Consider the following 26,915-nt stretch of genomic DNA (forward strand, 5'->3'; position numbering starts at 1 on the left):
CTCTCTCACAGCCTCCCTACCCCCCTCAAACCGCCCCCCCCCAGGCTCTTCCCAGGACCCCCAGCCTTCCTCAGACCCGGGAGAAAATGGCCTGATCGATTTCGTCCCCTCACCGGCCCACGCCCCCTCCCGTCTTCCTGGCCCTGGGGCCTCCCCTCTTTGCGAAAGGTGTCTCCCCACCCCACCCACCCTTCCTCTTCCGCAGACACGCTCCCCCCTCTAGGGGTTTGCTGGAGTGTTCTGGTGTCATTTTATTTTGCTAGATATGAAAATGAGACATAGATTTTTTCCGGCGATGCGTGTGTGAAGTTCTAATCTGGCTTTTCAGAATTTTTTTTTCTTTTGGGGGAGGGGGTTAGCGGTGGAAGCAGCCAAGCTCCCCACAGGATCTAACGGGAGGGGTAGAACACAGGGCAAAAGGTACGCTGTGGCATGTGCCTGCATGTGCCTGCGTGTGTGTGCAAAGTGCATGTTCACGCGCATGTTGCATGTGTCTGCGATGTAGAAGATGCCTTCTCCAGCCTGCATTTGGCAGCTAACAGACAGCTCCGGGGGCCTGGGTGCCTCCCTCGCCTTCCACCCAGTCCTTCCAGAACATAAGTGGGCACATTTTGCCAAGACTCTCACATCCAGGTCAAATCGTCCACCCCGCCTGCCGCCGAGAGATGCCTTAGCCCCGCACAGGGCCCAGAGGGATGTTCTAACGCCAAAGGGCCACTCTTTCCACAGATGGGTAAGCTGTGGCCCAGGAAGAAGAAAGACGCACTCGAGGGTCGAGGTCACAGCAGGGTCAGAGGTGGCACTGGAGCTCGGGCCACTGGGAGGCTGGCAAAGTGTCCGGGGGAGCGGGGGCTCTGGCAGCCTTTGGGAGCGATGGCCGGCACTCTGCGGGGGGATGCGGCTGCCTCCCCACCGACCGCAGCGCGGCTGTGATGCTCACTGTGTGTCAGGCGCTGCTGGGATCCTTCACCGGAGTCACCACTCAATCCTTGCAATTCGAGGAGTTCCTGTTGTTACGCCTGTTTTGCAGATGGTCAGACTGAGGCTCAGGGAGGGTCAGGAAGCTTGTAAAGGGCAGAGTCCGCCCAATCTCAGGGACTCTGGCCATTTCTACTGTGCGGTCAGGAGTCAGAGCACGAGGGTCCAATCCCAGCTCTGGGACCGGCCTGGACTTGTTACCTGACCTCCCGGGCCCGGCCCTCAGTTTCCCCATTGGAAAATGGAGATCAAATGATATCTACCTTGCGCTAGCCCTTGGGCAGCGCTTAGCACGGTGCCCGAGACGTGGGAGCCCGAGGACAGCTCCAGGGGTCTCTGGGTCTCTCTCGGTCTCTCTGGCCGGCCCCTCACTGTCTCTGGCTGGCTGGCTCTCTGGCTCCCCAGCCGGCTCCCCACTGCCTCTCGGGCTCCGTCCCCGTCCCCGTCCCCCTCCCAGTCCCATCCTGGCCCGGGCCGGGCGAGAGCGCAGGCGGCGGGAGGACGCGGGGAGCGCGCGGCGCAGGAGGAGGCGAGCGTGTTTGTCCAAGGCGAGGGGCATTGATCCTCGGGCCGCGCCGCCACCGGGTAAATCCCGGCCGCGGTAATGAACCTCCCCACACAGCGCTCTCAAAGCACACACCAGCCCTGGCCCCAGCGGTTAATATTTAACTGAATAAGGGCCATAAATATGGAAAATGGGACTTTTAATTAAATAAGCAGCTTTTAAAAGGGCCCTTGGGCGGGAGAGGCTTTTGTTTAAATATGATTGATTTGACATGTCCTTTCGCTCCCGCACTCTCCGGGCTCTCCTCCGACGGCAACTCTTGGCCTCAGCCCCGGCAGCAAGGTGGTTGCAGCCAGCCCCTGTCCTGCTGCAGGGAGGGGGCCCCCAGCCCCAGGAAGAGGGGGCGGTGGGAGGGAGCTGCCCAAGGGGTTGGGATTCGAAGTCGGGGGACCATGGCTGCCCACATTTGGGTTAAACCACTAATTTAACCCTGGGGCAGTGGGGCGGGTGGCAGGTGAACTGAGGGAATGCACCTCTTATCTTCCCGAAGGAGTGGGTTGGTGGGGCAATGTGCCTCCCGCTCCTGGGCTGTAGTTTCCCAAACACCTGCCTTTAAGCTGCCACCCAGCTGCATGCCTTTAGGTGGGCCAGCTCGGGTCCTTCCCTTGCATCTCAGTATCCCCCTCTGTAATATGGGGATAAGGATATTACCTAGCTCTCAAGGCTGTGTTCAGATGCCCTGCATTGCAGGCCATGGCAGAGCGCACAGAGCAGCAGTTTTTTCCCTAGTGTCCTCCAGGATCATGGCTGGAGGCTGTGTGGCCGCTCAGAGGCTCAAAGTGGGGCAGCTTGGAGGGCACGTTCCTTCACCCGGTCCGGCCTCATGGCCGTGTGTCCTGCCCTGAGGCACAGGCCCCTGCGCTTGATTCTGTGAGTTGCTGTCACCTCTTGACATTCTAATATTTTGGAACAAGGGACCCCCCCCCCCTTTGCATTTTGCATCAGGCCCCGCGGAGAACCTGGCTGGTTCTGCCTGCCTCCATTAACAGGTCCCAGCCTTGGTGGCCTGGGAGGTAGAAACTCATTTGGGGAGCTTGCAGTTCTCTAATTCCACAGCTAGAAGGAGAATCCAACAGTCAGCGAGGTCTGTCACCTGCCCCCAAGCTGGTGTCCTTTGACTTCCAAAACTTTTCCAGAAAAAGAAATCATGTCCTACTTATCACAAAGTTAATATCTATGAAGCATGTCCAACCTGTCGGATTCTGTACATGCCTGACCTCAGAGACTCTGTTGCTCTCCCAATTCCAGGGTGAGGGGTCTGCTGCCCAGAGAGACTAAGTAGTCAGGGACTACCCAGCTCAGGAGCAAGCAGAGCCAGAATGGGAGCCCGGTCTCTGCCTCCAGTGCCTTATGTTAAGTCCCATGCAGTTTTTGCCTGATGTCCTGACACAGGACCAGGTCCTGGGACTCATGTCTGGCTTGGTCCTGACTCCTCTGACCCAAGATAGACGTCATCTCCCTGGACAGTCCTGCAGGGACAGGAGCAGTGAGTGAGGTTCCTGGATGCCTCGCCTTGTGAGCCCAGAGCCATGCGGGACAAAACCCTGTGTTGTTGACCTTTGGGAGGGGGTCTCCCTCCTAGACGACCCCCTCCCAATACCCTCAGCACACCCTAAAATTCCATCTCCCTGGTTTCTCCCCATCAATGCTCCGTTTTGCAGCAGCATGCAGATCTGGCCATTGGCATCTCCCTCCTGGGTGCCTGCCTGGCCCTCCTGCATGGGCTCTCTGGCTGGAAAGCTGCCTGCACTCATCTACATTCTATCCAGAAGTCAGAGGCCAAAGAGATTCCACCTGCTATGCCTCGACCTCTCCCTTCTCCAAGCAGCAAATGCTGGCCCAGGCAGCCTTCCCACGCCTTGGTCCAGGCAGTGTCCGTGCTGTGGGCAGTGTAACTCTCACCAGGCCCAGGCCACACTGGGAATCAGGGAGCCAGGGAGCAAAGGTTGGGGTGAGGCCATGTCCTTTTGGCGTCAAAGAAGATTAGGAGTCCAGCTCTCAGAGCTGAGGACTGGGGCTCAAATCAGCCTGGGATCCCAAGTGAGGTGGGTTCAGAGGTCACCAGCTGGTTCCTTTGTGTGTCAATATTAACATGAGGGCCACCTAATTGGGGTGGGTCAGCCCGTGGACAGAGCTAGGATGCACCTCAAGGGAGGCGACAGGGACCCATGGCCCTCCAGCCACTGTGTTGGGTGCTTGACGCAAGGCGGTTCATTCATCATATTAATATTCTTACTAATATTACTAATACAGAAGTAGCAGAAGAAGAGCAGTGGTCACATAGATTGAGAGCCTGTTAAATTCAGGCTTGGTTCCTAATAAGTCATTAAACTGTCTCTCCCCAAGAATTAGGTTCCACTGCTACCCCATCCTACCAAGAAAACCAAGGCATGCAATGGGCGAGTCAGACCCAGGGTCATAGAGCCTGAAAGAAGGACAGGGACTCGGATGCTTCTGGGAGGCAGGGATGACCATCTCCATTTTCCCGAGGAAGAAAGTGAGGCTCAGAGAGGGATCCTGCTTGTCCAAAGCCACACAGCTAGTCAGTGGCGGAGTTGAGTTACAAACTCTGCTCCGGAGCTACACCTGCTCCATAGCCCACAATAGCACCGTATCTCCCTAACTGTTAAGCTCAAAACTTCCAAGGGTTCTTTGAGGTCCCCTTCTTCCACGGGCCACTGTTCCTGCCTTCCTGGTTGAACTTTAGCTGGCCAAAGGGTGCAGATCTGCCATCTACGAGGCTCAGCCTGACCCTATAGAGACCAACACACTTCTCCCTTGGTTTCAGGTCAAACGAATGCATATGGACACTTGCTGGAATCATGGCATCCTGGCACCTGTCAGACACTCAACTTATGTTGGCTGAGGGCACAGAAGCACCACCTGCCTCGAATGTCCTGATTGGAAACTGGGTTTGAGAGCAGATAACCCAACACACATTTCTCGAGGGTCTGCTACATGCAGGCGCCGGGCACATAGTGGCGGACAGCACCTGACACTCCCCTACTCACCTGCTACTTACAGCCTGGTGGAGGAGGTGGATGTTAGTCAGACGGTTGTGCCTGTAATGACACATTGAAACTGCACCAGGAGCTGCTGAGTTGAGTACAATTTCATGGAGCAATCAGACTTGGCCAGCAAGGTTAGGAGAGGTAGCCTTGACAAAAGGACCTTAGCGCTAAAATCTGAAAGACAAGTAGATGCCAAGTCAACAAAGAGGGAAAGGAAGGGCATTCTGGGTACAGGGAACAGCATAGGCAAAGATTTAACGTCCCTGTTCCCACTGGATCTGCACTGGGAGGGGCGTATAAATATCCCCATTTTGTGGATAAAGTAACTGAGGCTTAGAACAATGGGAGCCTTGCCTCAGTGCAGGACCTTGATATTGATCCAAGTGTATCTGATGCCACAATGGATGCACTCGCTGCTCTTCCACAGTGTTGCTCAGAAATGACAGCAAGTGGTGATAGAAGGAAACCCTCCCCTGGAGAAATATGATGCAAATAGGCCTGATATTTGTGTCAGACAGAGCTTTTTAGACTGCTAAGGTAGACACCCAACCCACACTGACTTAAGCAAAAAGGAAATTTCTTGTCTTGTGTAACAAAAATCAGGCTCAGCTGGACCCAGAAGCTCAAACAACATCATCAGAGCCTGGTGTGTGTCTCTTTCCCTGATCTGGCTTCCTGGTGTTGGCATCATTCATGACAGTCCCCTACAGTCCCTTGCTCACCTCTTCACTGGTAGCAACAATCCAGGAATAATGAGAGACTCCAGAAAAATACCCTTGGATTAGCTCCAACTGGACCAACTTGGTCATGTGCCCATCCCTGAACCAATCAATATGGCTAGGGGACTAAAATGTCCTGATTGGCCAAATCTGGGCCACAGGCTCATCCTGGACCAATCAGCGAGGCCAGGGGGGATGGAATACTTTGGCCCATCCTGAGTCAGGATAAACCAGAGCTGGATCCCCAAAGAGAAAAATAGAAAATAGAAAAAAAGTAGAAAAGGCCTTCACCTCCCCTGGATCTCCCTTCACACGGGGCACACCCATTTTGCAGACATGTAAACTGAGACTGAGAAAGGACACACAGCAGGCTTCAGGCCACACAGTGGGTGGTGGTCCCACACATGGCCAGATGGAGTCCCCAAAGCCTGTGCTTCGTCATCACACCTCTGCAGGGGTGCTGATTCCATGGCACTTTTGTGGTCATCCTTTTAAGTACTCGGTCCAGTTCATAGAATGGGGTACGCTCATGCGCATTTCATTTTATCATGATTTTGATCAAAAGATCCCTGAGACGTTGATTCAGCTGCCCACTGGTAAGCAGAGGGAAAGTACACATCATTAACAATTAACCGTCGATTCTGCTCTGCAGCTCGTGAGAAGCAGAAGCAACAGGTGCAGCAGATATCTGGGGCGGGGCCACAGAGCACAGGTGGGAAGGAGACATTCCACCTCTGGCACCTCCAGAAACTGCTCCAAGTACGTGAAAGCTTATCACAATGTCTACTCTTTCTTGAGCATGTGCTACATGCAAAGTACCTGAACCACAATCTCATCGAATCCTCCCACAGTCCTTTGGGGGAGGTATTATCATGCACACGTTAGAGAAGAGGGAACCCAGGCTCAGAGAGGTGTGGTGACTTGCCCAAAGTCACGGTTAATGACGCAGCAGAGTCAGGATTTGAACTCGGGTCTGTCTCCATCTGAGTCAAGAATCAGTTTCACAACCATGACCTTCCCCCCGTCTCAGGATGTCCCATGACGTAAATAGCCGGTTCTTGATTTGATCACTCTAATTGATTTCCAGCTCTTCAGCAGCACTGGGCATCTGCACGATGCTAGGCAGGAGTGCCTATAGTTCACGTCCTGGGCACCTCACCTGCCCCGCCCTAGTCTTGGTCCTGGTCTTTGTGTTTAAAGATTTTATTTATTTATTCATGAGGGACACAGAGAAAGGCAGAGACGTAGGCTGAGAGAGAAGCAGGATCCCCGTGGGGAACCTGATGTGGGACTCGATCCCAGGACCTGAGCCAAAGGCAGATGCTCAACCACTGAGCCACCCCCGTGCCCCTGGCCCTGGTTTTTAAAATAATAATATTGGGCAGCCCCGGTGGCTCAGTGGTTTAGTGCCACCTTCAGCCCAGGATGTGATCATGGAGACCCGGGATCGAGTCCCACGTTGGCTCCCTGCATGGGGCCTGCTTCTCCCTCTGCCTCTGTCTGCCTCTGTGTGTGTGTGTGTGTGTGTGTGTGTCTCAAGAATAAATAAATAAAATCTTTTAAAAGAATAAAAAAATAATATTTACTGATTCAACAAGTCTGACTGAACACCTCAAGGGATGTCCTTTCTAGGCAGAGCCCGGGATTGGATTGGAGAGTCACCGGAAGTGCTTTATTGCAGGAATGTGGGCAGGAAACAGGAATGAGAGGTGAGGGAAGCCTGATGCGGCAGAGGAAGAAGTTGCCCAAAGGTGGGGCTCTAACTGGAGTCGGGCCTCAGCCCGGCCCGGCCCGCCCGGGGCTCTGCAGGTGGCTGGTACCCGGAGTTGCCCCGCTCTTGAAGCGAGAGGCTGACTTTCTCATGGAGCAGGCACGGGCTGGGGGCCGCCTGGCCGGACTCCCTCGGTGGCGGCTCCCGTTGGCAGAGGGCTTGCCTCTGGAGGCGGAAGGCCCGGGGCCTCGAGCAGCCAGCCCCACGGCGTGTGTGTCACCCCACGGCGGTGGGGTGAGCACTGGGCAAAGGTGACTTGGGCGGGGGTACCAGCTGCATCTGCTACACTTGCTGTGTCTAGGGCGCTGTTTGCCTCGAGGCACCCACTCCACAGACAGTGCCCATCATGGGCCCGACATTCTAGACCGTGGCCAAACCTACTTCTCCCCACAACCCTCTGGAGCAGATATGACCCATTTCACGGATGGCAAAGATGAGGCTCTGTTGGTCCCAGAGCTGAGCAGTACGTGCAGCCCACCTGCCATGGCCCAGTCCAGTCCTCGGGCCCGGGCAGCCCCCTGCTGCGCGGTCTGCAGGCTTCTAGAAGGTCGGCAGGGGTGGGCGGGCAGGAGCCAGAGCAGAGGACGGCTTTAATGGCACTGGCATTGTCTGACATTTGGGTTTTACTTTCTGCGGGAAGTGCGCTAATTACTCCTGTTCACTCCGAAGTCCGACTTAACTGCCACTTGGATTTTATGGAGTTCTTTGGGGTTGCCATTTCTGTGTGACTTCTGGAGACCACGGTGGCAGGGGCAGACGTGCCTCCTACCACATGTCCAGCTGGTGCCTCCCGGGGACTCAGGCCCGGCCGCTGGCCACGGGCTGGCACACACACACTCACACACGCACACACACCACTCTGCCGGCCCCCAGACAGCCCAGGCCATCGGCACAAAGCGTCACCCCGTTTGGCCAGATGAGCAAATGGAAGTTGCCAGAGGGTAACTGGCTGCCTCCACTCTCGCAACTGGGAAGTCTGACGTCACATCCTGGGCCTCACCACTTTACTGATGGCCTCGGCATCCCCAAACAGCTCTCAGCATCTGGAGGAGCCCCACACTTCTCTCAACCCCCTTGTTAGGTCTGTATGGAGGATCATGAGTACCCCCCCTTGACAGGGGGAGAAACTGAGGCAAGAAGTCATTCAGCAAACAGGTTAGAAGCACGGGCCATTATGCACTGGGCTGGTGGCCCAGCTCCCCACGAGCCAGCTTGGGGCACCTCTCTGGGCCTCGGTTCCCTCATCTTACAGATGAGGGTGATAACCGTACCCGCCTCTGAGGCTCGTCAGGAGGATGAATTTAAGCGTTCGGGACAGCATAGGGCACACAAACCGGTGGTCATTACAGAGGTGACGCCAGGGTCAGTTTAGGGCACTGCTGCATGGCCCTCCGGCCCGGGCTCTGCTTCTATGTCTCCTCTGCATCTCCGGGGCTTTGCTCTTCTCCCTGCACAGCTACAGCTCTTAAGAAGCCCTCCCGCCCCCTCAGGTGGCCCGGTCCTCAGGAGGTCTCTGCCCTGGCAGATGGCTTCTGCCCTGGCACTGGAGAGGAACATGACCTTCAGGGAAAAGGAGACTTTTTTGTCGGTCTTCCCCAAACCACTGCATGTTGAGCAAGATGGAGCCATCTCGTCCTCCCCCTCCACTGCCTACTTATAGGTGGGGAAGTGAGATGGCATCCACTTAGACCTGCGGACGGACAAATGAATGAATGCATGATTGAATGCATGAATGAGTCACAGGTGAAACGCCGAGGGAGCACCTGCCTGGCCCCAGGCTCGGGGCTGGGATTCAGCGGCGAGCAGAGCTGCCTGCACTCTGCACACGTCCCGGGGGCTCTGGTCACCAGCCCCGAGGTGGGAGGTGCCCCTGGGATGAGTGGGGTGGTGGCCCTACATCTAAGACACAGGCCTTGCTCCCAAGGAGTCCGTGGATGGGCAGGGGCGACAGGAGGCAATCATCCCTTGTGGTAAGTGTGATCGTAGTCGTAGGAGGAAGGCTCCGCGGCAGCATTTTCTGAGAACCTGCTACTCTAGATGTTTCGCCGCGTGTTCTCACTGGCCCCGGAAGATGGACACTGCTGCCTCCCTTGTGCAGAGGACGAAGGAAGCTCGGGGTGATGAGAGGATCTGCCCATGGCCACTGGGAAGGGTTGGCAAAGGCCCCAAACCCACGCTGGTCTGGCCCATGGCTGTGTGTCCGGGCGGAGGGGGTGCCCACCTCTTCAGAAGACGACGGGATGTGGGGCTGGACGGCTCCCCTCTGGAATGCGGCACCCGGGATGGGCAGTGGCTGGAGCAAAGGCCATCCAAGCCAGAAGCTTCTTAGCAGACTCCCTCCTCCTCCTCCTCCACCTCCTCCTCCTCCTCCTTCTGCTCCTCGTCTCCTCCTGGGATGGGATTGAAACTGAGTTTAGCTCCTTTGTGTTCCATCTGGAAAGCGGACGTCCTGCCCCCATGGGGGCTCTGCTTCCACTCCACCTCCTGCCTGTCCCCGAATTCCAGCGGCTTTCAGGGCCCCACCAGGCCCTCCAGACAGCTGACATTTTACACTGCCCCTGTAGTCAGCTCTGGGCAGTGATAACAGGATTAGCCCCATGGAGGCAGATCACTTAATTAAACGTTGGGAGGAAGAACGCTGTCTTCTCTCCTCATTGCAGCTTCAGGAAAGGGGAGTGGGGGTTCCTAATCAGTCAGCCTTGGGGATTTTACCCTCTATCCCTCGGCCCGTTGTTAATTCTGGCTCAGACAAAGGTGGAGAACATCCATCCCTCATCGCTCCACCTGTACATCCATCCCACAAGGACTGGCTGAGATCCTCAGCTGTGCTTGGCCCCATGCTACTGCAGCGAGGGACGATGGTGCACCCAACTGGCTTCCAAACTTGGGTTGGCCAATAGAGGGTTGCAGAAGTCATGCTGTGCCAGCTCCGAGCCTAGACCTCAAAAGACTTTGCAGCTCTGCTCTCTCTCTCTCTCCTAGCTCTGCCTCCACCTCGAGAACAGGCCTGGTCAAGCCTGCTGGAGGATGAGTGACCATGTGGAGGAGAGCCGGCTCCTCCCAACCGAGGCCATGCAAAACCAACCGTCAGCCAGCTGAATCCCAAACACGTGAGAGGCCCACCTCGATTGCAGCCACTACCTGACCCATAGCAGACCGCTGGTGCCTGAGGGAGCCTGGATGGAATCAAAATTGTGGCCCACAGATGCACAAAATAATTCTTAATCTCTGAGTGTTGGGGTGATTTGTCTCACAGCATTACTGTAGCAATAGCTGACTGGTACAGCTTCCCCTTGCTTTTGTATTAAGTCCAACCTCCTCCCGAGCCCCACCTCTTCCCATATGTCGCATCTCTCGCTCCTCGCCTCACTCACTTTACACCAGCCACGTTTGCCTTCTTGCACATATGTCCTTGTAAGAGTCTTGCCTTTTTTTTTTTTTTTTTTTTTTTTTTGCTTCCAACCATTCAGTCTGTACCTGGTAGATCTCGGTCAATGATGTCAGTAGGACAAACAAATGAAACAATGAACAGACACAGCCCCTCCTTGCACAGATGGTGGGATTTACCATCAAGTGGAGGATGTGATGCTACCAAGTCCCAACCCCTGCACGCTGTGAGAGAGATTGGGGTGGGAGAAGCAGCAGCCCATCAAGAAAGTCTTCCCTGAGAAAGGCATGTCTGAACTGGGATCTGAAGGATGCGTAGGTACTTTTTAGGTGAAGAGGGCAAGGAAGGGTGTTTGAGGCAGAGGGAACAGCAGGTGCCAAGACCTGGAGACAGGAGGGAACCTGATATGCTAGAAGAAATGAAATGGACCCTTCATCTCACTTTCATCTCACTTCTTGCTCATAAGAGAAACCAGCGCTGGACCCAGACAATGGACCCCACCACCATATAGACCAATGGTGGCCCCTGAGCCAAAGCTGGCCTACAGCTGGTCTCTATCCAGCGGTGTTACTGGGGTCCAGTCACACCATTTGGGTCCACTCATCTCTGCAACAGTGGCAGAGGAGAGGGGTTGTTGCGACAGAGATTGTCTGCCTTCCAAAGATGACAATATTCACCATCGAGCCCCTTACGGAGGGAGTTTGTTGCCTCCTGCACTAGACGAACCCAGCGCGTCAATGCCCTTCTGCAGAGACACAATGCAAGCCGAGAGACTCACTGCCAACCATCCAGAGGCCGCTGGGCCCTCCCACAGGCTTCCTCTCCCTGCTGGGTCTTGGGGGGCAGAGAGAGGGAGACCCTGGCTTCTGGGGAGTGGCGGTGGCACAGCCGAGGAGGGGGAGTGGAGAGGAAGAGGAAACATGACTCCACAGAGAGCTGGCGCTTCGGGGGACCCGAGATCATCCTTAGACCAGGCCTGTCCCATGAGGTGTTTCTGAGCCTCCTGGCCACCCCATGAGGTAGCACAACCTGCTCTTGCAGATGGGGAAAATGAGGCCTCTGAGAGGAAAGTGGCTTGCCCAGGCCACGCAGGGGGTGGTAGAGCTAGGGCTCAAACCAGTTTGGCCAGATTCTGTGTTTTTCTACAACCCGCCCCTTGAAAGCATCCAAGAAATTGAGACTCTGAGGTGTCCCCCATTGTTGATATGGGTGACTGTCGGGTGGTTTCCTTGCACTTTTCTGTTTCTATTATTATCACAATTGAGTGATTGCAATATGCCGGACACATCATGCGTAATTGCTGCTTTGTCCGCACAATGATGAGATAAGTCATGTTATCATCCCCAGGTTACAGGTGGGGAAACTGAGGCCCAGGCAGGGTTGCCATGTGCCCACGCTGTGATCAGGACGGGGTTGGGCCTTGACCCCGCCCGCCTTCTGCGTCCCCGGCCTGCGGGCTGTACCTCCGTGTTGGCACCTGCCGTACCTCGTGCGTTCGTGGCCTGGAGTCCTCAGAATGCTCCCGTCTGTTATCTGCTGTGTGGGGGAGGGGTGCAGGTGGTGAGCGAGGACGGAGTGATTATCCCTGTTTGCTCAATGGGGAAACCGAGGCCCCGGGATGGGGGTGGGGAGTGCACCGTCCAGCTGGGACAGCAGCTCTGCAACCTCCCCCCTTTGCCAGGTCTGGTGATCAGAGCCCAAAGCCCCATCCCTCCCTCCCGCCTCCCCAGGTTGGTCCCCGCCAGGGAGAGCCGAGGAGGACAGCGACACAGTGATGGATCTGGGCCAGCCTTCATTTTCATTCCCTCTCTACTTTTGCTGCTGTAGACCGATGACAAGTGAGAACGTCTGTGACCCGGAGAAATTATCTTCCCTTCTCTTTCACGGCATAATTTTCTGCCCTCTCGTCTGGACAAGCCTGGGTGATTTTTAGCTACAAAAAAAGGGGGAAAATTATCATTCAGAAAAAAAATAGAAGGAGGCTCCTAGCTATCCGACAGACAGGCTGTCTCCTGGGTGAAAATGAGAATCTCCTGTCCTGTGAGCCCCGGGGACTTCGAGAGGGACGGTTCACACTTGGAGGACGGCAGCAGGCATGCTGGGAGGCAGGGCCTGTGGCCCCAGAGGTGTCCAGTGGCCTGGGGTCCCCATGGTTTTCCTGGGGGTGCCCGGTGCCACATGTGGGTGCACAACTTGAGGACTTCAGGGGAAAACAGCTTGGTTGTGGGTCACCTGTGATCCACACATCATCTGACAGTCCAGCCTTACAGTGCCCAGGACCCAGGCAACTGTCTGCCCAGCTAGTGGCTTCCTGGAAGTTTCTTTCTTGGCCTCATCCCACATACACATGCACACACACGGCCACACGCTTAGGGCCTGCTCCACATGCCAGCAACAAAAGTATTGTGGACTTTCCCAAAACATCTCTATTTTATTTTTCTGATTTAAAATTTCAAATGTTACCAGTAAAGGTTTAGCAAGTAAAAGTCCATCTGTTTTCTCAACCTTGTAATTGAAAACTGCAAAGGTGTTGGGCGTTCATTTTTCCAGACTTCTCCTTGCAAACAGCATGATTATAAACTCTCTCTCTCTCTCAATCTCTCTCTCTCTCTCTCTCTCTCACACACACACACCAGTTGTAAGGCTGCTAGCACTGAGATCTGACTAACTGTACTTGCCAGGGTGAGCTCATCTAATTTTGGCTCTGTTGTGTGGCCTTGGGTGAGTGACTTTGTCTCTCTGAGTCCCCGTTTCCTCATCTATAAAATGGGGACAATCACAGCACCAAGGGGTAGCACTAGAAGAAAGTGGGATACTGTGCACCAACCAGATACGGTGCTGGCATGGCATAAAGACTCCCCCAAATTACAGCTGCTACTGTCATCATGATTAGCCCTGGGATGTAACTGCACTGAATGGATTGGAGGGGCTGCGTTCTTCTTCTGGTCCTGGATCATGGAACTTTCCAGCAAAGCAAATGTTCTGGTATCTTCTCCTTCGACCCACGGTTGTAACTTTGAGGTCAGAGACGAGGCCTGTAGGGTTGGTGCAGCCCCTGAAATGCACATGTGCACTCCTTTTGCAATCACTAAAAACAGTGTTCTTTCTTGGCAAAAACAGTGTCCCTTTCATCAGATACTCAAGGTGATCACAAGAGTTAAGGTTTATCACGAGCTCTCTGCTTCCTGTGAAGACCAGTTTTTCTACTTGGGGATGCTGGGATTTGAACCCTCTCAGACAGTGTTCTGAGGACACTGGGAGTCCCAGAGACCATTTCAGGGGGTCTGCAGGGCCCTCTTTTTCCACCTCGTACTTTGTGGGGCCAGATTTTCTTCCTGCACCTCAACCAAAACAATAGATTGTGTCAGGTTGAGTGCAGAAGCAGGTTTGAGAACATAAAGCCAGGCATTGTAGATTTGCAAAAAGGTAAAACAATGCCACCCCTATCACTACATTTATCGTACTTTTTGGAAAATACTATGAGCTTTCCCCAAGATACGTTATGTTAATATGTAATTGAGCTTATTAGTACTGTTAAGTGAAATAAATATTTTTAATTTCTAAATATCAGTGGATGGCACCCACAAAATGACATCTCTTTGAGGTCCTCTCTATTTTAACAGTGGAAAGGGGCTGAGACACAAAAGCTTGAGAACTGCTGCTCTACAAACTTACCTGGCTGAGAGAGAGGGGGCTGAGAAGTATCTGACTTTAACCCAGGGTATGATGGGGGCTTTGCCTAAGGAACATCCTAGGAGATGTGGCAGGCAAAGCAGGACGGCATAGAAAAAAGAAGTAGATTAAGAATCAGGCCACTGGACACTGGCGAGGGACAGCCACCCTTAAGGGTTATAAAATCAGCAAAGACATGTAATAATGTAGAGTGTTTTCTAGAACTCTTATTAGGGGAGACTTATACAGGTCTGAATGCTGATAAGGCACTTGGAGCAGAGTGTGAGACCCCCTCCCCGCCAAGATTTTTTCCACTTAACAAATATGTTTGCTAAACTGCCTTCCTAGTACTTTGTATCTAGTAACGAACAGCACTGCTTCACTGGAGGACATGCAAGGTTAGGGCCAGAGTGGAATTGCTGTGGTTGGTGCAGGAGAGGCTGAGCTCCTCCACCAGGGGGCGATCATTCTTGCCATTTTTCTCAGGAAGCTCTGTGGATCCTTAAAACGGTGCTGAGCAAATACCTTTAGTGGGTTTCAGTGTGATGGGGCACCAAATTATTAGCAACCCTGGGCAGAGGATTTGGGCTGACTGCAAAGAGAGAAGAAAGAGAAGTGGGTGGAATCAGAAAAGAGGCAGTCAAGGGCTCTGGAGCAGGAAACAGCTCCCGTGTCCATCAGAGTGAGTTTGTGGCATTGCAAGACTCACGGTCCATCACGCAGATGCCAGCTCACCCATTCGGAAAAGATGCTTGCTGAGGAGCATCCCCCAGAGCCACAGGTTAGGTGAGAACCCCAAGCAGGCCCTTGAAGGAAGCCGGTGGTAGGGAAGTTCCTTGGCCAACCCGCCTGGGTCATGTACTATATGAAACCTTTGTCTTAATGGAACACATTCAGAGGGCTCCGGGTTGAGGCGTGTGAGACACCACTGTCTTTGCAGGCTGGAGGCTGACGATCCATCAGCCTTGTAAAGAGGCTAAGTGACTCTGTTCCTCTCTGTTCCTGGTCTTCCAAGAAAAGGGAGCACTTTCTGCACACCCGAGGAAATGCTAAATGCTCTTGGAAGCAATGAGGCTCTGAAGCATAGCTGTGTGGCTGACGTGTAAGCCCGGGGCTCGGGGGGAGAGAGCCGTGAGAGGGACAAACCATGCCAGCCTCCAAGTGGGAGGGATAGAGGTCTGGGGTGAGCTGGATCTGGGGGTGACTCTCTATCTACTCTCATGCCTTGTTTCCAGAATGTTCCAGAACATTCCTGGGGTATGCTGTGGGCTCAGACACTGAATCCTCATCCATCAGGCTGGTGGCAGGCTGGAGGATTTAATAAAGGAACAAAGGTGTGGGCAAGGTTAAGAGGTATTGTAAAGTGGGTGTAGACTGGCCATTGCCAGGCTGCCCAGAGGAGGCAGGGTGTCCCAGGAGCTCATGCCTTCTCAGTGGGGTCCATATCACCCCCAAAGAGGTAAAAATGGGTGCTTGGGAGATGAAACAAGCTTACCTTTTTATGTAGGAAGCATACAGCATAAATACGCATGCCTAAACAGATACCCAGTATGCCCGTGATACTGCAATTTAAGGTGGGAGGGGGGGCATGATTAAGGAAAGGATGTCTGAAAAGTCTCTGTAGGGGGATGGTGACCAAAAAAAAAAAAAAAAAAAAAAAGAACAAAGAAACATTGCTGTAGCTGGTGGAAAGAGCTGCCTGTCAGACACTGGGGCTGCTGGTGGTGGCCGGGGGGGGGGGCGGGGGGCACAAGTCCATCCAGTAGCCCAACCTCTCCCCCCCTCCCATCTTCTCCCAGGGCCTCCCCCAGGCCAAACACAACTCGATCCATCTGGGCCAGAGTCCCGGGCGCAGCGCAGGGCGGAGTGCAGCGGAGACTAGATCGGGGGTGGAGCGCAAACGGATGACGTCCAGCATCTGATCCTGAGTTAATTTCTGCCGTGGGATGAGCACTGGGTGTTATTCTATATGTTGGCAAATTGACCACCAATAAAAAATTAAAACAAAACAAAACAAAATATCTGCCCGTTGCAAGCGGAGCGACGTCAGGTAAGATCTGTTTGACACCATTTTCAGCCTGACTCCCAGCTCTCTGTTGGAAACTAGATTCCTCTTTCCCTCTATGCGAGAAATTAGGTCAGAAGTTGGGTGGTTCAAAAGTGAGTATGTCAGTCATGGTATTTGGGGAGCTTACGGTTTAATAGGGAGTTAGACTTGCAGACCGGGTGGTTACTCTGGGGGGACCTCCGAAGGTCATGCGAGGTGAGGAGGAGGCGGTGAAGCATCCAGGAGAGGATGCTGGTTGGACTGGACCCCGAAGAGATGGGTAGGGCGCTTCACGCTACTAAGGCTCGTCTGCCTCTGTGCCCCGTTCGTGCCCTTCCACCCTGGAATGCTTATCCGTGCCCTCTCCATCTGCTTGGGGTTGACCTGTCCAACTTGAGGTCTATCTTCTCCACAAAGCGTTACCTTCTCTGACACAAGGTCTATGCCAACTTCTTCCTTGAGATTTCTCGAAGCAGAGGCGATGCCAACTTTTAATTATTTCTGGTATCTGATCTCCTGTAATAGACAGCGAACTCCTGGAGGGAGGAAGGCCGGGGCCGCCCTTGAGACAGAAGTCCCAGGGCCCAGGGCTGTTGTTACCCATCACAATTACCTGGGGACAGCTGCAGGGTCTTTGCTTAAAAAACAAAGCAAAAGACTAGCCGGAGCTTTGGAACCCCCACCAACGTCCCAGAATCTCGGGGGTGGGGGGCGGTGGGGGTCAAGGCGTACGTTTGTCAAACTCTCCCAGGTGACCCTCCTGTCACACGGCAGGCTTTACTATTGGTTACACACGCACGTGGGAATCTCTTGTCTTATTGTTTATTTTTTGAGGTAAATAAAAGGCACAGATCCTTGAATTTCTACCTCTGTAAACACGTGTGTCACCACCACCCAGATCAAGACGTGGGACACCTGCAGCCCGTCGCCAGGCTCCCCCCAGGGCTAACACTGCCCGACCTTTATCACCATGCACCCGCTTTGCCTCGTCCTGAACTTCAGCCCAGCGGTCACGCGGCGGGTCTGCGCCTGGCTTTGCTTTCCCTCCGTGAACACTCCTTGCGAGATTCATCCGTGCTGCCGTGTAACCAGCCGCTCTTTTTCACCGCAGAGCACTGTTCAGTGGTGTGGCCACGCCACGATTTATTTGCCCGGTCTACCGCCGGGAGGACATCTGGGTTGTTTCCAGCACCCAGCTATTGCAAACAAAGCTGCCACGAACATTCGCGTACGGATCTTTTGGTGTCTAGGTCTCATTTTAATTACATTTTATTTCTCTCTCCTTTTCCCTTCCACCCCACATCCAATTTTTTTTTTTCTTTTAATAGTAAAGGTGTCAACACCAAGGCTTCCCTTGAACCAGGAAAGAGAAGTTAGACCACGGGGCTGCATCTCCACAATTGGGGTCCAGAGTGCTGCAGACCTGCACGGAAAATACAATCAAGTGCAATCTGTGTGGGCCTCTACAATGTCTCGTAGCTCCTTCTTGCAAGTCTTTGTGTTTCCAATCACACCAAGGCCTTGGGATGCTTCCTCCGGGATACCCTCGAAGCGTTCCTGATGATGCTTAACACTGATGGTAGTGTGGTCTTTAGCATTTACGCCACATCTGGCATTTTCCAGGCGTAGAATGGGCATGTCCTGGTGGAGAGGCAGCAAAAGCACAGTCCCTAGCACAGAAAGCGGTGGTTAGATGTTCTTGATTCTTAGTTCTGAGGCAGCTCCCCTAACAACGGTTTTTATCTTTTATCATCCACCTTCAGTCTTGGATGATTCCGGTGCTCGGGACGGTATGCACACAGTAGGTCCTCAACAAATGTTTGTTGATTGGATGCCATCACGCCACAAGCTTAGGCAGAGAGCTGTGGATTCAGGATCTGCGGCATTGGCACCTTCCCCTTGGGAGTGATGGTTTCACTTGGCCCCAACTGGCTCTTGACCACAGGTCAAGGGACTGGCCCTCTGCTGAATGCCTAGAACCAGGGTCCTCACATCCATCCCATCAGGTAGAAATCACTGAGGTTTCCCTCGATGCTGGGATACCTGGAGTTACCGGCTGCCGTATGATTTCTATTTCATTGCACACCTCTGCTTAAGGAAAGGCCTGCCCGTGGAACTTTGGACTTGCTTGTCTCTGCACGAGACGCAGCAGCCCCTGCTCCAACGTCGGCATGCACGGCTGGCTTCTTCCTGTTCTTGGCTTAAAAGTTGCTTCCCCAGAGTGGGCTTCCCAGACCACTGCAGGCCCCACCCGCCCTTTCCCTAGCCCTCACCCCTGCTCGATACTGTGCATGTTTTCGCTCCTGGTTTAGTGTCTGTTTTCCCCTGAGACGTCAGCAGGTACCTTCCCCGTGCAGAGCACAGTGCCAGGCTCTCCACGACTATTTGTTGAAGGAATAAGAGAAAGGAAAAAAAAGAGGTTGATAGTCTCAGAACCATTGGCAGGTACTGGCAAGTGGAGGCTACGACTCAAGTAAGCCTAGGACTTTAAACGGTCCTCACAGCACTGTCGCTGGGAAGAAAATGTGTGGGTGTGCACGCGCATGTGCATGCATGTGCACACCTGCACACTTCAAGGTAAAACTGAACTAGGAGAGCAGGGAATTTGGAGGCATAATAAAGATGCTTTCGTCTGTCCTGCTGGCCTTTTCGGGACCTCGAGGCTGAGGATGGGCAGCATCAGTAGACAGATGAGGGGATTAATCATTTGTAGTGACTCGCTTATTTTTAGGCCCAGATGCATTTCTTCCCACGCGGGTCCTGTGTGGCAAACTCATGCTCCCCGGGCCACAGCGCGGAGGGACCCAGCTGCATCTCACATGCAATGTGCATGCACACCTCTGTGCAGAGCCCACCCAGCCAGAGCATGAGGGGTCTCAGGGAGGGTGAGGATCCCCACACCCCTTTTTCACCCCGGCAACCTCCCACCTCAAAGCCCCCTTCTCAGAGTCATCGCTGTGCAAAACCCTTTCTGCCGAACATTAACCCTCCCAGGCCAGGGCCCCGTCTTTCATCTTTATCACCCTAGCGCCTTGCACCCCGTGGGTGCTTAGTAAATGCTTGTTGCTTTCATGCCGAACCTCACTTTCTTCCATCTTCCAGAAGACTCTGCATCTCCCATGTGAAGTTTATTCGATTCCTTCTGGTCTTATTAACCCCACACCCTACCGGAAGCTCTTTTCAGCCGAGGGTCGTGGCCTTGCCCCTGGTGCTGGGCCCAGTGTCTCGGAGCTCAGCAACACCTGCTGCCCTGAGTTGAGGCTTTCTGGAAGGGGGTGGGGGTGCTGCCTCAGGGGCGGCTTTCCCAATGCTAGTGCAATGGCTCCACTGCTGTGACCTCCCAGAAAAGTGAGCTGTCACCTTTTGTAGAAGGAGGTTGCAAAGAAGCTTGATGATGCCTTCCACCTCCCCTGCCTTGGGCCTCTGGAATATTCTGGATCTGAGAACATCAGTGAGTCTTGAAGGGAGACATAAGACAATCAAGTGGGTGGAGACAGAGACAGGAATGGACAACATCAAACAGCCACGACGTTCCCTCCCCCTGCACGGTGTCCAGCCCTTTCTCCCACTGCTGGGGTCCATCCTTCCAGCCAAGGGAACTTGAGACCTCCTCCCACCCCAGTGCTGCTCTGGTCCCAACTTTCAAAGGCGTCCAGGGAGGGTGAGCTCCTGTGCTGAGCATCCACAGCCAGGCTGTCTGGTGTGGAACGGAGTGAGCCTGCTGTGTGGGTGCGGCGCTGCCCACCCGGTGGAAGGGCAGGACCGACTCTGCTACATGGGTGGCCCCGGGTGGAGATGCAGGAGGGGGGTCGCCAGGCAGCAAACAGTGGGGACCTTGGTAGCATCTCCCTTGCCAGGGACATGAGGGCAGCTGCCCAGGCTTCCACCAGAGCCCACGGAGGAGGCCCAGGCCTCTTCTCTCCGGCGATGCCATTATCAGAACCAAGAGAGGGAATCTGAATAAAGACGAGCCGGAAGAGAGCCATCCGGCCCCCACCACCGTTTCCAGGCGACACACGGGCTGTCGCGGTCGCTGTCATACAAACCTTTTTCCCGTAAGACGGCGGGTCCCACGGGGAGAAGGGGTGAAGTGGAATATTTTATCAGCCGTGTACATATGTAACCAGAAATGGGGCTGAAAAGCAAAACCTCGTCTCCCTGAATAGGGGGGGAGGCAGGCGGGGTGGAGAGGGCTGGCGGAGGTGGCGAGAAGGGACTTATCTCTGCGAGGTCAACAGCAAGAACACGGCTGCGGCCACGGTTCTCGCCCTCCGCGTTGTCAACGAGGAAAATGTCCACCCGGAGGGCTGTTCTGGGGACGAAGTTCAAACGGCATCTTGTTTTTGCATTTAGACATAAGACTCCAATGTACATATAAAAAGATGAGGGAAGAAAAGGAATGACGAGTATTTGTAAAACGTGCAGGAACAGGAGGCAGATTTCTCGCTCAGGGGCCGCACCTCACTCGTGGTGGGAGGACAGTTTTGCTGTCGTGGGGAACTGGGTCCTAAGCGCCGGCTTCCCGTGGGCTGACGGCCCAGGTGCATTCCGCAGCACGAGAGGGTCGGGGTGCTGCTCGGGCCGAGAAAGTCCGGCTTCCTCCTCGGGGTCTGGGGTTGTCCAGGGATGCAGAGTGGAAGGGACAGTCTCTCCTCTGCTCTGAAAAAGGCAGCCGTCTCTCCTCGGGCCTGGTGAACGCCATCATCCCGGATCTAAAGAGTGAGATAAAATAATAATGATGATGATGATGGGCTGAAATACTTGCTTTGCCCAAGACTGAGCCTAAAAAGTAATCGACCTTGCAAACAGCCACCAGCCCTCTCCCAGGGAAAGCCACCCCTCGCAAGGTGTGTTGTGAAGGGAGCTGGTTTATTGGTGCTGCCTCGGCTGTCGTGCTGGGTGGGGAAGTCTGCGGTGTGTGGGGGGAAGCAGACCCACATGCTGCCTGGAGACCGGCCTGGGCGCACGTTTCCAGGGAGCAGACCGTGCAACCGGCTGTCAGAGGGAAGACCGCACACCTCCAGCGGCTCCGCCCAGACGCTCGGGGTGCGACTCCTGCGGCGGCTCATCCAGAAGTTTGTGAGGTTATTATTAAAGTTAAAGTGAAGAGGAATGGAGACAGAGAGAGAGAGAGAGAGGGAGAGAGAGACCGAGACGGAGAGAGAGGGGTGAGAAATGCAAGAACCCATCTGGGCAATGCATCACATTGAAATTGCCCCGCATTAAAAATTCACCAGCCAGTGAATTTTCAAGGGATTTGTAGTAATTAGATGACAAAATGCTGGCAAATCTCAGGCTTGCCAAAGATGTTACTCAGGGGTCAAAGACTCGACACTTTCGGCTGGGTAATTTGTAAGTGTCAATCACTCGCAGCCATCAGAGAGCGGGCAGGATCTAACGGCTGCATTCTAAGTAAGGCGAGCAGGGCCTCCGCCGGCCGTCTGCCAGCACGCCCCAGACCCCGCCGCCCGCCGCCCGCCGCCCGCCGGGGCTCCAAGCCGCGCAGGCCGACCCAAGCGTCCAGGCTCCGGTTTGATTGTATCCTCCTTCCTCCTTCTCGAAAGCAGCGGCTGGCCAGGAGTTAGCTGGACGTCCCCCCCTTGGAGGAGGGGATAATGTCCTGGGGCCAGGGCCACCGCAGGGCACCGCGGGGGCTCTGTGTGCTGGGCCAGGGGCCTCAGCCTTCTCGTCTGCGAAGGGGGTAAAAAAAGGCAGAATGGAGAATGACCGTTCTGATTGAAGGAGGGAGCTCTCTACCCACCTGTCATTGGCTTGGGCCGACATGCCCTTGTCCCCAGAGCTGTGCCGGGCCCTGAGGACTCCGCAGTGACCAATAACATGCTTGCCCTCGTAGAACTTTCTAGCTGGGGGGGGGGACAGGAGGAACAGACAATAACTAGCAAGCATGTCAGAGCGTGGTAAATGCTCAGGAGAAAATGAAACAGAGTCGGGGGACAGAGCGTGTGGGGGACACTACTGTGTACGCTGTGGGGGGGTCACACTGGGTGAGGTCACCTCTGAGGGAGAACGAGGGTGGAGAATGTGCAGCAGAGGACCTGTTGGGATGAGCCCTGGGGCCCGAGGCCCGGCCTGAACACTTCTGGGAATCATCATGAGGCTGGAGCTGCGGGACAAGGGTGGGCAGGGGTACGGGGCAGGGCTCAGCTCCTGTGGCCTCGGACGCTCTGAGGCCCCGTGAAGCAGGACTCGGTGCAGCCCGGCCCGGCCGGCCTTGGTCACATGTGACCCGAGTCCTGTTGGGAGAGGAAGCCCACAGAGGTGCGGTGAGGGGCCCGGGGCCCTGGCTGCCGGGCTGGGCCTACACTTACCAGAGGGTCTCATCCCACCTGTTCTCGCTGAGTTAAAGCGAGTGGCCCGGCAGGCTGGTGATGGCCTGGAGCCCAGGCTGGACACGTTCCCAAAAGGATGGGCACGGAAGGGCCTTCTCTCTGTCTCTGTCTCTGTCTCTCTCCCGCTGCCCCCACCCATCAGGGCTTTTCTATGGAGAGCACCAGCTTTGCTGTCAGACAGACCCTGGGCCCCGAAGCCTCAATCCACTGTTTTCAGACTGTGTAACTGCAAGCAAGCCACCACAACCCTAGGAGCCTTGGCTTCTGCATCTGGAAAATGGGCACGCGAGCCCCACTCACATGGTTACAGCTGGGCTTTCGTATCAAGAAACTGGCCCAGGGACACTCTCCTTAGAAGCCTTTCTAACTAACACAGCCCCTATAAATAAAAGATGATGGCATTCCGACGGGCCACGTAAGAGTATCGCACACAGCAAAAGCATCCGAAGCTGACCCTCCCTTTAGAGAGATGAACTGAAGGCACATCTCTGCGTTCAAAGATAAGGAGCTGGAACAAGGTGTCTTTGTACAGTTTGCTGCCTGGTGTGCAAATGTCCAAAGTGAATCTAAATTCTGGGCATATTTATGTATTTAGTGAAGACTCCCACTGGGTCCGCGGAGGGGCCAGGGCTGGTATTTATCAATCAGTCTCTCCCTCAAGCCCTTTCTGGTTACTTCTGGTTATTTGTTGTGGCGGGGAGGGCAGAGTGTGGGGTGTGCTCAGTCCCCTCACCCGCCTCCCACCCCGGGCCTGGGTCTCCAGCCAGCGAGCCTTCGCTGCAGGTGAAACCGCTCAAGGGGAAAATGAGAAAGTCGCCGTGTTTCACAGGAGGCGGTGGGCTGTGCTGGCCGACCCTCACCCCCCCCCACCCCTCCCTGCCACTGGCGTGCAGGTTGGCGGATGCCCTCGGACTGGGGGGCCAGCACTCACGGCCCCCACTGCCTCCACACTGGGCCCCCCTACACCTCGGAGGCATGGTGGCCCACTTGACGAGCAAACACAGAGCAGCAGTCCTGGCACGTTGGCTCATCTGTTCCCCGTGGCCCCCCCGTGAGTGTTGCCTGGCCCTGCAGTTCAGAGGGGGCCAGGGGCCAGGTGGCACCGACGTGCCATCCACTGAAGAGTCGATGAGATCAAGGCTAGCCTGGCAAGTAACAATACCCACCATCGCCGTGGCGGTTGTTTACTGAGCACTTGCTGTGCACTAGGCGCTGTGCAGAGGCCCCTGGCGAGCTTCATCTCATCGCGGGCTCCCAAGAACCCAGTGACGGCAGTAGGGAGACTGTCACCTGGTCAGCGGCCGCCCCGAGCGCACGTGGAAGCTCCCTCCACTTCCAGGGCCCTCACCTGGCTCTGATCTCCGGTCCTTCTCTCTGCCCACAGGGTATCACGTACACGTTGTGGACGGAGGCAGGCTCATTTGCAACGGAGGCAGGTGACCCCCTCACCCCCCTGGGTGACAGAGGCCGGGGCTTTTAAACTACCCGTTTGTTGTCCTAAACAGAGTCATTGTGGTGGGGACGGTGCCCGGAGCACACCGAGGACGTGTCCTGGCCGCTGATGGGCGAGCAGAGGCAGCGGCTTGTGCCGGGCATGGCCCTCTGAAGCCAGGCTGAGCTCCCGCGACCACCAGGCCGTGCGTGTCCGCGGCTTCCCCGTCCTTCCACACGCACGACTGCACGGCCAGGTGCCCGCGTGCCCTCAGAGCCGGGAGCCTCCTCTCTCCCAGGGCCTGGCCCATGTCCGTCTCCTGTCTCCTCCCCGTCCGCCCGTGGGCTCTGCAGGGCAGGGGCTGGGTCTGCCACGGACCCCAGGGCCTGGCCCGGGGAAGGGGCTGGTCGGAGTCCCCTGGGAGGAACAAATGCACCGGGCTCTGGCACAGGCCTGGCCAGCCGTCTGGGGCTCGGGGATGGGAGTCCGGGAGTCCCAGAGTCCGGGCAGGACCATACGGCCTCCTTCTTCCCAGCTGGGTGACTCTGGGGTGGGCGGGGGGTCCCCAGCACCACCCTGAGCCTCCATTTCCTGCCCTGCAAAAATGGGGGCATGTGGGGGGATAGCACTGCACACGGGTCACTGGGCTGCGGCGAGGATTCAGTAATCGATCATCTGACTTCGTTGTACCATGGAATCCCCGCGGCCTAGGACTTAATTCTCAGAGAAAGATGCTGAGTCATTAGGACTCAGAGCCCAGCCCTGAGAACTGGCCAGGATGTGCCTGGAGGCCGGCTGGGTGGGGCTTCTAAAGGGGGCCCCTGAATCTCTCAAGCCCCCACTCCAGGCCGATCACAGGCCCCGGGGGAACTGCCTTTGCCTCTGGAGACGGAAGAGCCCCCCGAGCTGGGAGTCGGGGGGCTGGTGTTGCTCCTGTACCCAGTGTGGCTGGGAAGGAGGACACGGCTCGCCCTAGCCCTGAGGGGCCGTGGAACCACAGTGGCGCCCCGGGAAGGCAAGCATGCTGGGCAGGTGCTCTGGGCAGACCCCCACAAGCTCCGCCTGGTGCGTGAGGGAAGGGAACAGGCCCTGGCAGCCAGCAGCCTGCAGCTGCGGGGCCGGAGGGGTTTCTAGGCTGAGGAACTGGTTCAGAGCCTTGCCAGCCTTTCCGTTAGGGCAGCTGAGAGACAGCAACAGGCAGGGGCAGACGCGGCAGGCAGGCCGAGTGGTGCAGCCCGGAGGTGCAGACCCCACACCAACCCCGGCTCGACCCCGGGGCTGTGTGGTCTTGGGTGAGGCACCTAACCTCTGAGTGTCTGCTTCCTCCCTGCAGGTCGGATGGCACCCACCTCGTGGGGTGGCGAGTTCAAGGAGTCATCTGTGGTTAGGGCAGTGATGACGACGACGGTGACTTATCAGGATGGTGGATAAAAGCAGGATGGGGAGGGCGAGGGAGGGAGTGACCCTCACATCGAGGGAGTGACCCTCACTCGATGCCCACAGTGTGTCAGTGGCTTCATGGGTGCCTTTCAGGCCACAGGCGCCCCCTGCAGATGGGGCCACAGCCCAGCCAATCCTCTAAGGTGGGTGTTCTCGTCATCCCACTTAGAGACCCAAGAACAGAAAGCCCAGGCGCCTCGGTTCCCAGGCCGCAGAGCTTGTAAGAGCAGAGCTGGGTCTGCCCCCAAATCTGGCCTGTTCCTGGGGCTGTCCTTAATCCTGATCCCCTGACCTCGGGCTGTGGGGTGCATGCAGGAGCTCCGCACCCAGGGACGTGCTCAGAACGGGCCTCGGCTCCCCCCGGAATCCCGGGGGCACTGCTCCCCGCAGCCAGCTCTTCACTTGGTGAGGAGGACTGTGGTCCTCCTGGAACCGGCCCCAGCAGTCCATCTCGGCAGGGGGTGCCAGTTGGGCCCCCACAAGTTGGACCCCACAGCCATAGTCAGGAGCCAGGGGAGGGACAGGAACCTGCAGGGGCCTTGCACCCGAGATGCCCGCCAGCATCCCTGAAGGGCGGCCTCACCTCTCCCTCCGTCTCCCACCTGCTGTTGCTGCAGCCTTCCCCGGGGTCTGCTCCCCACTCCGCTGGGGGTGCTGGCTGCCGCCTGGAGGGAGCCCCGCTCCCTGAGCTGTCCCTCCCCTGGAGCGAGCGAGCGTCCACTGCTGCCTGCAGTTCTGCCATCAGGCTTTCTAATTCCGGTCACATCGTGCCCGCACCTGCCTGCCGCTGCACGCCGCCGCCACTCTCCTTCCCTGGACCCAGTTTGGGGTGAAAGCCTTCCTTATTAGTCAATCTGGATCCCACTTACTGTGAATTACCAGGCCTGATTGATATTCATGAGTGGATCCATCTGAAACCTCAGACAGCTGTCACATGACTCTCTGCCTTGGGGGATGCGGGGACCTGAGCAGCCCTGACACACCACGGCGGCCCCCAGCTGCGGACAGCAGGGCGCCCTGTGAGCCACCCCTGGCTGATGGCGGTCCACTCCTGGCGGTGGCCGGGACCGGGGGGTGCCAGCAGGGCTTTCCCGTCTGGATGGGCGATGGATGGGGGTGCCAGGGGCTGGGGTGGGAGGAACCGGCAGCCAAGCTCGGCTCCCAGTCCCCACCACTGCAGCTTCTCGTGAGCTGTGCCTCCCCGCACCGCACCCCCACCCCCACCCCACGGCTTGGTTATCTCCTACCCCCCTGCAGCTGGGATGTCACTTCTTAGAGCCGCCTTCCCATTGCCCTCACCCACGCAAGACCCCTGATGCTGTTTTCATGGCCACTGTGCTGTCCCTGCATATAAATTGCAAAGGACCACAGTCCAAGATATTGTTTCTGGTGCTTGGGGCAAAGCTCCTCGGGGACCTGGGCTTGCACCCCGGTTCCCACTGGGGCCTGGAGCAGGGCAGCATCTGTAAGACTCGGTGAGATGAGTGGTAGTGTTTCCCACGGACCAGCACCTGGGCTGTGGCCCAGCCCCCGGGAAGGGAT

This window comes from Canis lupus, chromosome 27 (assembly GCF_048164855.1).
Source record: "Canis lupus baileyi chromosome 27, mCanLup2.hap1, whole genome shotgun sequence".
Taxonomy (NCBI): domain Eukaryota; kingdom Metazoa; phylum Chordata; class Mammalia; order Carnivora; family Canidae; genus Canis; species Canis lupus.